Source organism: Octopus bimaculoides, chromosome 15, assembly GCF_001194135.2.
Source record: "Octopus bimaculoides isolate UCB-OBI-ISO-001 chromosome 15, ASM119413v2, whole genome shotgun sequence".
NCBI classification, from domain to species: Eukaryota; Metazoa; Mollusca; class Cephalopoda; order Octopoda; family Octopodidae; genus Octopus; species Octopus bimaculoides.
The window spans coordinates 1,161,892-1,169,751 of record NC_068995.1 but is presented as its reverse complement, the minus strand read 5'-3'; the positions used below and the strand labels follow the sequence as shown (position 1 = coordinate 1,169,751).

The following is a 7,860-nucleotide window of genomic DNA, read 5'->3' as shown; positions in this document are numbered from 1 at the left end:
AAGAGTAACTACAGGCTATATAGAACACCCAGAGGCAAAGGAGCTGTGAGCGTACAAGTTACATTACTCTCCAAATTCTGAAAGGTAAAGAAAGGTGTTTGTATATTATTTAAAGTGAAAATATATTCTCAGTGTGTGTGTGTGTGTGTGTGTGTGTGTGTGTGTGTGTGTGTGTACTCCAAAATATTATCAAATCAAGTCCAAAAACAAAGCAAAACAAAAATGTTATTAAAAAAAATTTGAAATAAAAAAAAAGGCAAGAACAAAAACATAGAAATCCATGTTAGCATGGAAACAGTATTTGGAAAAAGAAGGAGAAACAACTTAAAGCCTGATTTTACAAAACAAGAACTGGGGGGAGGTACTCAAGAGAACATTAGATCAATTTTGCCAAAATTAAATACGAGACCAATCTCTTTATTATTACTAGAGTCCATCACATAATGAATGATGGCGTTATTTCTTGTCACCTCTAACTAATTTCTGATGATGCCAGATGCTATGATTATTATTAGAATTTTAACATATCTACTCACTCTTAATTTGTTCTGGCAAATTCAATCATAAAATAGGTTGATCACTGTTGTATTTCATCTTCAGAGAAGAACGTCTCCCTTTATCAAAATTTTACTTTATTCAGATTTCATGGTGGTTATAAAAAATAATGAAATGAACTCAAAAGTTATAAAATAAAAACAGATTTCTCATTTGCAATAAATCTATATTATCAATAACAATATATTTTATTGATGACAATAATACTGTTTAACCCTTCTGATATCAAACTGCATGTGACTGTCCCTGGCTCTGAGATAGATGGTAGTTTAATTTATGCTGCAAGTTTCAGATTAATGACAAAGTTATTTTAGCAAATTCTTTATTTTCAAGATTTAATGAAACAAAAGTAGTGTATTTCAATGGAAATATGGTAAGAAAAAGGTTTCGCAATCAATTTATTACAGAAGTGACATGACCTGATATTACTAAGAAGTAGCAAAAGTGTATATACCAGCATCACCTTACAACATGGAACAGGTAACACTCTAGTTAGTATATGGGGTCGATAAAATAAGTACCAGATGAACACTGGGGCTGATGTAATCGACTTATCCCCTTCTCCAAAATTACTGCCCTTGTGGCAAAATTATTATTATTATTATGAGTGGAAGGAGTGATAAAATCTATAAAATGCTTTCCATCCCTTTAAGATCTGAGTTCAAATCTAATCAAAGCTGGCTTCATTTTTCATCCAAGCTCAATAGAGTGATTTCTGATTTAGACTGAAGGCCATCAATCTGGTGGGCAGGGTTTAATCAATTCTGATTCCATCGACCCCAGTACTTGACTGATACTTTATTTTCTTTACCCTTGAGGGATGGAAGGCAAAGTTGACAAAGGTGGGAATTGAACTCTGAGTGTAAAAAGTTGTAAGAAATACCTCCTCAAAGCATTTATTCCAAAACTGAAATAATTCTGCCAGTTTTGCTGCCTTCTAAGCTGAATAAAGTAAGGGGCAGTAATGAAAAGCTGGGATGACATAGTTAGAGTCAATTGTGTTCTACTGACAGATTTTCTGGCCAGATGGTTGTTAGGTAGACATTAAGATTAGGGATAAGTTTTGCATTGAAGCTGACAGCAACCAAACCTGTCGGAATATTCATGCAAGATAAAGAAAACATACAGCAGGCAATTCATCCAGTAATCCATGCATTGTGGATTTTGTTGGATTATATAAAACATTTATTATCACATGCAGATGGATCCGGCTATCGTCTAAGCCAGTGGTTCCCAAACCTCTCAGGCCGCCACCTCCTTGATTCTAAGGCCACATTCCTAGTGTCCCCGCCCCCCTCTCACCATCACAGACATAAACCATTTTCTGCTGCAAATTTAAAACAACACTATTTCACAAATGTTTCTTTTTTTTACATCCATTGCCGTTTTGGTCACCCCATTATCACCCCGTTTTTCTCCCCCCCCCCGTGGGTGGGGCAGTACTACCCACTTTGGGAACTACTGATCTAAGCCTTTTGTAGAGATCAAACCACCACTTTCCTTGTCAAGGAAGAGTGGGTCGTCATCTGTTTAGTTGTGATGACAGGAAATTTATAATGTGATGACAGAGGAAATTTATAATGGAAGTTATCTACTTTATAAAGGAAAGCGATTTTGTGGACAGTGTCTTTTTTTTTTCTCTCTCTCTCAGGCCAAGCTCTTATCAAATTTTAAGTTCTACTTAAGGAGGAAAATAAGGGTAGGAAGCCCTGTGCTGCTCTTCAGTAAAGTTTACAAAAGGTGGGCCACTGCTGGAAACAAAAGTTTTTTTTTTTAATTGAAAACAATAGAATAATAAAAATTAAACAAAATTTTACTCAAAATAAAAATGAAGAACCAATAATACTAATCCCCTGACCCCTTCACCACTACGATTATTTCAAAACCACATTTGACAGGGTGCAAAGAGAGGAACTGAAGACTTGAAGAAACAAAAACAAAAAGTGGCAGGAGGTGAAGGCAGAGCAGAAATATTACTGAAGGTGCCAAAGAAGGAATTTATTATATACATTATACACACATATATAAATAAATCATTTTTGAAGGTGGAATTGCAAGCAGATAAAGCAATAAATAATAGTGATTGAACATTGGGTTAAAGAACTATTTAAATGGAAAAAAGTCAAAGACTAAGGAACGTGAATCCACACCTGTAAAATATGTTCTACCACTTTTTCTTCAACCCAATATTTAAGGGCTATTATTTACAGCTTTGAGTTCCATGAATAAAAATCATTTATTTTATGTCTCTTGAAGTTTCTAAAATCTTATGGTATTCATCTATCCTCGTTTATCAGTGATTCATTCATCATTGAGCCCTTGTGCTTATCACTGATTCATCTGTGGTAACATGGGTTGGCAATCGGTCAAAGGCTCTGCTTGTACTGCAAAAACGCACCCCAGTAACCACCTGCAAGGCTCAGCTACCCACAACACATTGACCATGCTGCAAGGCTGCCTGTTTTCTTTTTTAATGTGGATTTATATAATTTTACTCATCAACATAGGACCAGTAAACAGAAAAAATATGAAGGCACCTGATTTAAAGAAATGAGTGTATTCTCTACGGGAAAAGGATCATCTCTATGATCAAGAAAAAAAACATAACAGCAGAAGTTTTGCTGGTGTGAGTCCAGAGCTTGGTGTCAAGACCACCATTCATTCCATTTACAAAGTGTGTGAAGAGGATTCATTTATCACTGTAGTTTTTTAAAACCAAACCTGGTGATAAACGAGGATAGATGTGTGTGTGTGTGTGTGAGCATGTATGTGTGTGTGTGTGTGTGTGTGTGCACACATATATATATATATATATATATATATATATGCTGTGGTATTTAATGGCAGTGTGTGGGTGTGTATATAACAGAATACCTGAAATCAGTTAAAAAGGTTGAAGGGTGTATACAAGATGGGTGAAACAGCAATAATCCTCAGATAGTTTGAAGCAATGGTGTGAAAAAAAACAAAACCAGACTTTTAAGGTCGCTCACCTGGATCTAGCTTGAAGACTAAAAGAGAAAACAATTGCAAAAATAATCATAGCAATCAAAAAGTAATATTTGGGGAGTATAAGATGGTTTGGCACAGCTGGTTTGGTGCCACTTTTTGGGTGTCACTGATCCCTGCCTCTCTCCCACTGTGCGTGTGTGTGTTTGCGTGTACGAGTTTGTATCCAACGCCAAAAAGTAGTCACCAAAACAGACCGAATGTCCAGTCAACTGCACCAAATCATCTCATTCAGATAATACACACACACACACACACATATATATATATATATATATATATATACACACACCCACACACAGCCAGCCATCTCTCACATTACAAAAGTGCTCTGTTCTTGAAAGCATTTTTTACTACAACTTTAAATTCCATAATATGAAACCTACTTCCCCATTGATGTCCAAGATGTAATTTGAGAAATGGCCTTAAGGGATATATTTGGGAAAATAAATGTATATGAAGCGCATTGAAAAATTTGACTGTTATGATATGTATCTTAAAAGCCATACATGTGAACCCTCAGTCGTTAATATATAAATTGTATATATTCATATTTATGTATTTATACATTTGTGTGTGTATATATATATATATGCTTCAATATATATGCATACGTATTTACATATATACATACATATGTGTATATTCACACAATATATATATATATATATATCTAGTCACACTCAAAATATATATATATATTTATTAAATTCATTTCTATTTATCTATTATCAGAAAGGTTAAGTTGTTGGAGTTGTGTTATGGGAAGTTTAATAATTTCTACAATTGATTCGTTAAGAGGTCAAATAAAGAGAAAAGTTGAACGAAGGAGTGAAGAGAAAAAGAATAAAAATATAATGAAATAAAATGTAGCAGAATAGATTGGAGCATATATTGGGTATTTGTTATAATGTAGCATAATATGTTTGTAATTATTAATTATTAACTAAAAATAAGTCAATTAGAGATTATATCTTTATATATAGGAATTTCATATTACGTTATATGAAGAAAAAATGCAGTTTCTATATTTAAGATGGATTTTTTTTTTTTTCTTTTTTGCTAAGGTAGATTGGATCAGAACTATTTAGGAGTGAAACCAAGTGTTGATATTTAAAGATAATTTAACAAATATGAATTATAATATAATTTAATTTATTCTGTAAAAATAAGAAAGAAATAATGCCTATGCTAGGAATTTATAGGTCAGGAGATGTTCTATATATATATTATGAAACAAATAAAGTTGAATGATTTCCATATATTTCTGCTTATGTTTGAAATAAGAGTAATCCCCCGCCATTTTGCAATTCATCTAACGCACACTCAGCACATCAGGGATTCTTACCATTCCTTCGCATTCTACTTGTTTAGATGTTTTTTTTTTATATATACAATGTCCTGCGTGTTTTTGGGCCCCTTACAACATATATCACTTTTCCATACTTTTATTTTTTTCTCAGGTCTCCAAGGAAATATGAAATCCTTCCAATTGGTTAATTCTGGATGGTTTTCATTGATTGCCTCCTTTAATTGGTCTAATTGGGAACAATAATTATCTGAATCCAGTATCTGATTTTGTAGAAGGTGCTTGTAATACACAATATCCTTCCAATCCCACCAGATATAGAGTGTCATATTCTTTGGACATTGGTCAGCCTTTGGTGTGATCAAAAGGTGATTCATCTTCTTTTCTCGAGGACATTTTTCACTCCACATTGTTATAAGCAATTTAATTTTTTATCACTTGTGATTGGTCTTTTCAAAAAATGGGTCACTTTTGTTGCATTTGAATTGAGAATTGCAGACGGAAATGCTGTCCATTAAATTTTTGTCAGTTAAATTATGATTCAACCAAACATAGCAATTCATGTATCCAAGTGTTTCTAAATGCCTTATAATGCTCGTGGGATATCTGAAGTAGTTCTCTAGTGTCTCCCCTGCCAGAACGTTCATGGTTTTTCCAGATAAAAATTGCAACTCCTAAACCCAGCAAAAACTACTTACAAACACTTCTCTCTCTCAGCAAACATCAACTTCTATGAACTGCACATGGCTTTTTTGTTGTTTGTTCAGCGGGTTTTTTTCTTTCCAGAAATAGAAGAGAGCATCAAATGCCAAAAATGCATCTCATTTTTAACATAAAAACAGTAGAAATAAAACCATTCCTATATAATCCTATAAATCATGTATATGGGGGTCCATTTACTGGATGCAGTTTGAAGTCATCATACGCAGGATAATATTGTGCTGGAAATTGGTATTAAAAGAGTTAATAACTATTCCATTCCCAACTAAATAAATTGTTTAATCTAGGCAAATCTCCTCTCAGTTTAACCATTTTACAAAAATGTTTTTTTATCAGAATTCTCCTGTTTTGGAAGCCACTCCTCAATAAAAATATAATTTAGGATAAAAGTAAGAATTTCTCCATCTCCACTCCTCAATTTTGGGGTTATTTCCATTTTTTTTTTTTTTCATTTTTTGTATTACTATAATAATTTTTTTTTTCCTTCCTTATTAGAATGAAGCAGATGGTTTATTTTATTTTAGCAGAAACTCTCTTCTTTTTCTTTGAGCAGAAGGTGAGTGGATGGAGGGCGTTTATCGATTTCTTCTTAGATTCTACCAAAGAGAGTAATTTTTTAATTGCAATCGTCTTGAATCTCACGCTCTCTTGCATTCATACCATCCACGCTGATTCTCTATCATCCTGAAACTTGCCCAAATTTGTTACCTTGAATTTAAAAAAAAAATTAATTTAGAACAAAAAGTTGAAATCTTAAAAAGATCCAAGTACTTTTCAGTTACCCCCACCCCCACTCCTCTAGGTTCCTTTTTCTCTTACACTATCCCTCTCTCTCTCTCTCTCTCACTTCCCCAGTCAGGAATATCATTCAATTTTTTTTATAGATTACACTTTCAACATCGTAAAATTGTGAATTTTCTTATTTAATTTTATCTTCATTATTAATGTGGAAGTTGCTGGGGGCGACATTTTACGAGTTTTTACACTTCTGATTCTCCTCAGAATGAAGGGAGAAAAATAAAGGAGTTTGCATTGGAATTCTTGTACTGAAGGAGGAGGAAAGACATTGATTTCCAGTTGTTTAGATGCGAGGCTTACCTTTGCTCATCTCTCACATCATTCAGCCATCACCATCACCCACACGGATACAATGAAGAGGAGTTTGAAGAGGAATAAAACGAAAACAGTCTTCATAGCTGGCTTGTTGGTCAACTTCCTCATCAACCATAAACAATTGGTACTTTGTCAACCCATCAGGATCAGTAGGCAGATCTCAAGTAGTCAAGTAGCCAACTATTGTGGCTACTTGAGATCTGTTTGACCAGAGCTGACGTGTAATAATACCAAGCAACAATGAAGCCTCTACATATTCATTGAACCTGCTAGAAACAACAGCCAAATTTGTGCTCAGATTGCATCACAATGCAGTGATTTTCAAACAGTGAGTCAGTCACAGGACACTGGTGTTTTATCTTTCTTTTTTATCTTTTCATCAAGAGTAACGTGTAAAGACATTCAAGCAAGATCGTTGCCAGTGCCGCTGGATTTGCTCCTGTGCAAGTGGCACATAAAATACACCATTATGAGCGTGGCCGTTACCAGTACCGCCTGACTGGCCTTCATGCTAGTGGCACATAAAAAGCACCCACTACACTCTCGGAGTGGTTGGCATTAGGAAGGGTATCCAGCTGTAGAAACACTGCCAAATCAGATTGGAGCCTGGTGTAGCCATCTGGTTTCACCAGTTCTCAGTCAAACCGTCCAACCCATGCTAACATGGAAGGTGGACATTAAACGATGATGAAGATGATAATTTGATGTTTTGTGGGCCACAGATCCAACATTGAGAACCTTCTGCCCCAATATCTCAAAAATAACAAAGTCACATTGAATAATGTAAGCCTAGATATATTTTGGCTGAATAAAACTGGAGAGATGTTCCTGACTTGATCATAAAGTTTGCACAATCAGGGCCAACCAGGAACAAAACACCAGCAAACGGGGAAAGTACAACAGAAAACTGGTTAGAAGAAGAAGAAGAAATTTGAAAATAGATGAAAAATGCAAAAATGTATGTTTATGTAAGAAGAAAAGAGAGAGAGAGAGAGAGAGAGAGAGAAAGAGAGAGAGAGAGAGAGAAAGAGAGAGAGAAAGAGAGAGAGAGAGAGAGAGAAAGAAGAAACTCAGTGAGCAGGTTTCAGAAAAAAAAAAAAAAATCAAAGCAGGTTTTTTTTTGTTTTGTTTGTGTTGTTAATGATGTCAGAAAG

General features: G+C 34.5%; 1 protein-coding gene across 1 annotated transcript in view; it reads right to left on the bottom strand.

Annotated features, from left to right (window-relative positions):
- Window positions 1–7,860, bottom strand: part of LOC106874101 (tyrosine-protein phosphatase non-receptor type 9) — a gene marked incomplete at its 3' end in the record, with an annotated part of 55,348 nt that overhangs the window by 15,620 nt on the left and 31,868 nt on the right. The gene's annotated exons all lie outside the window — the stretch shown is intronic.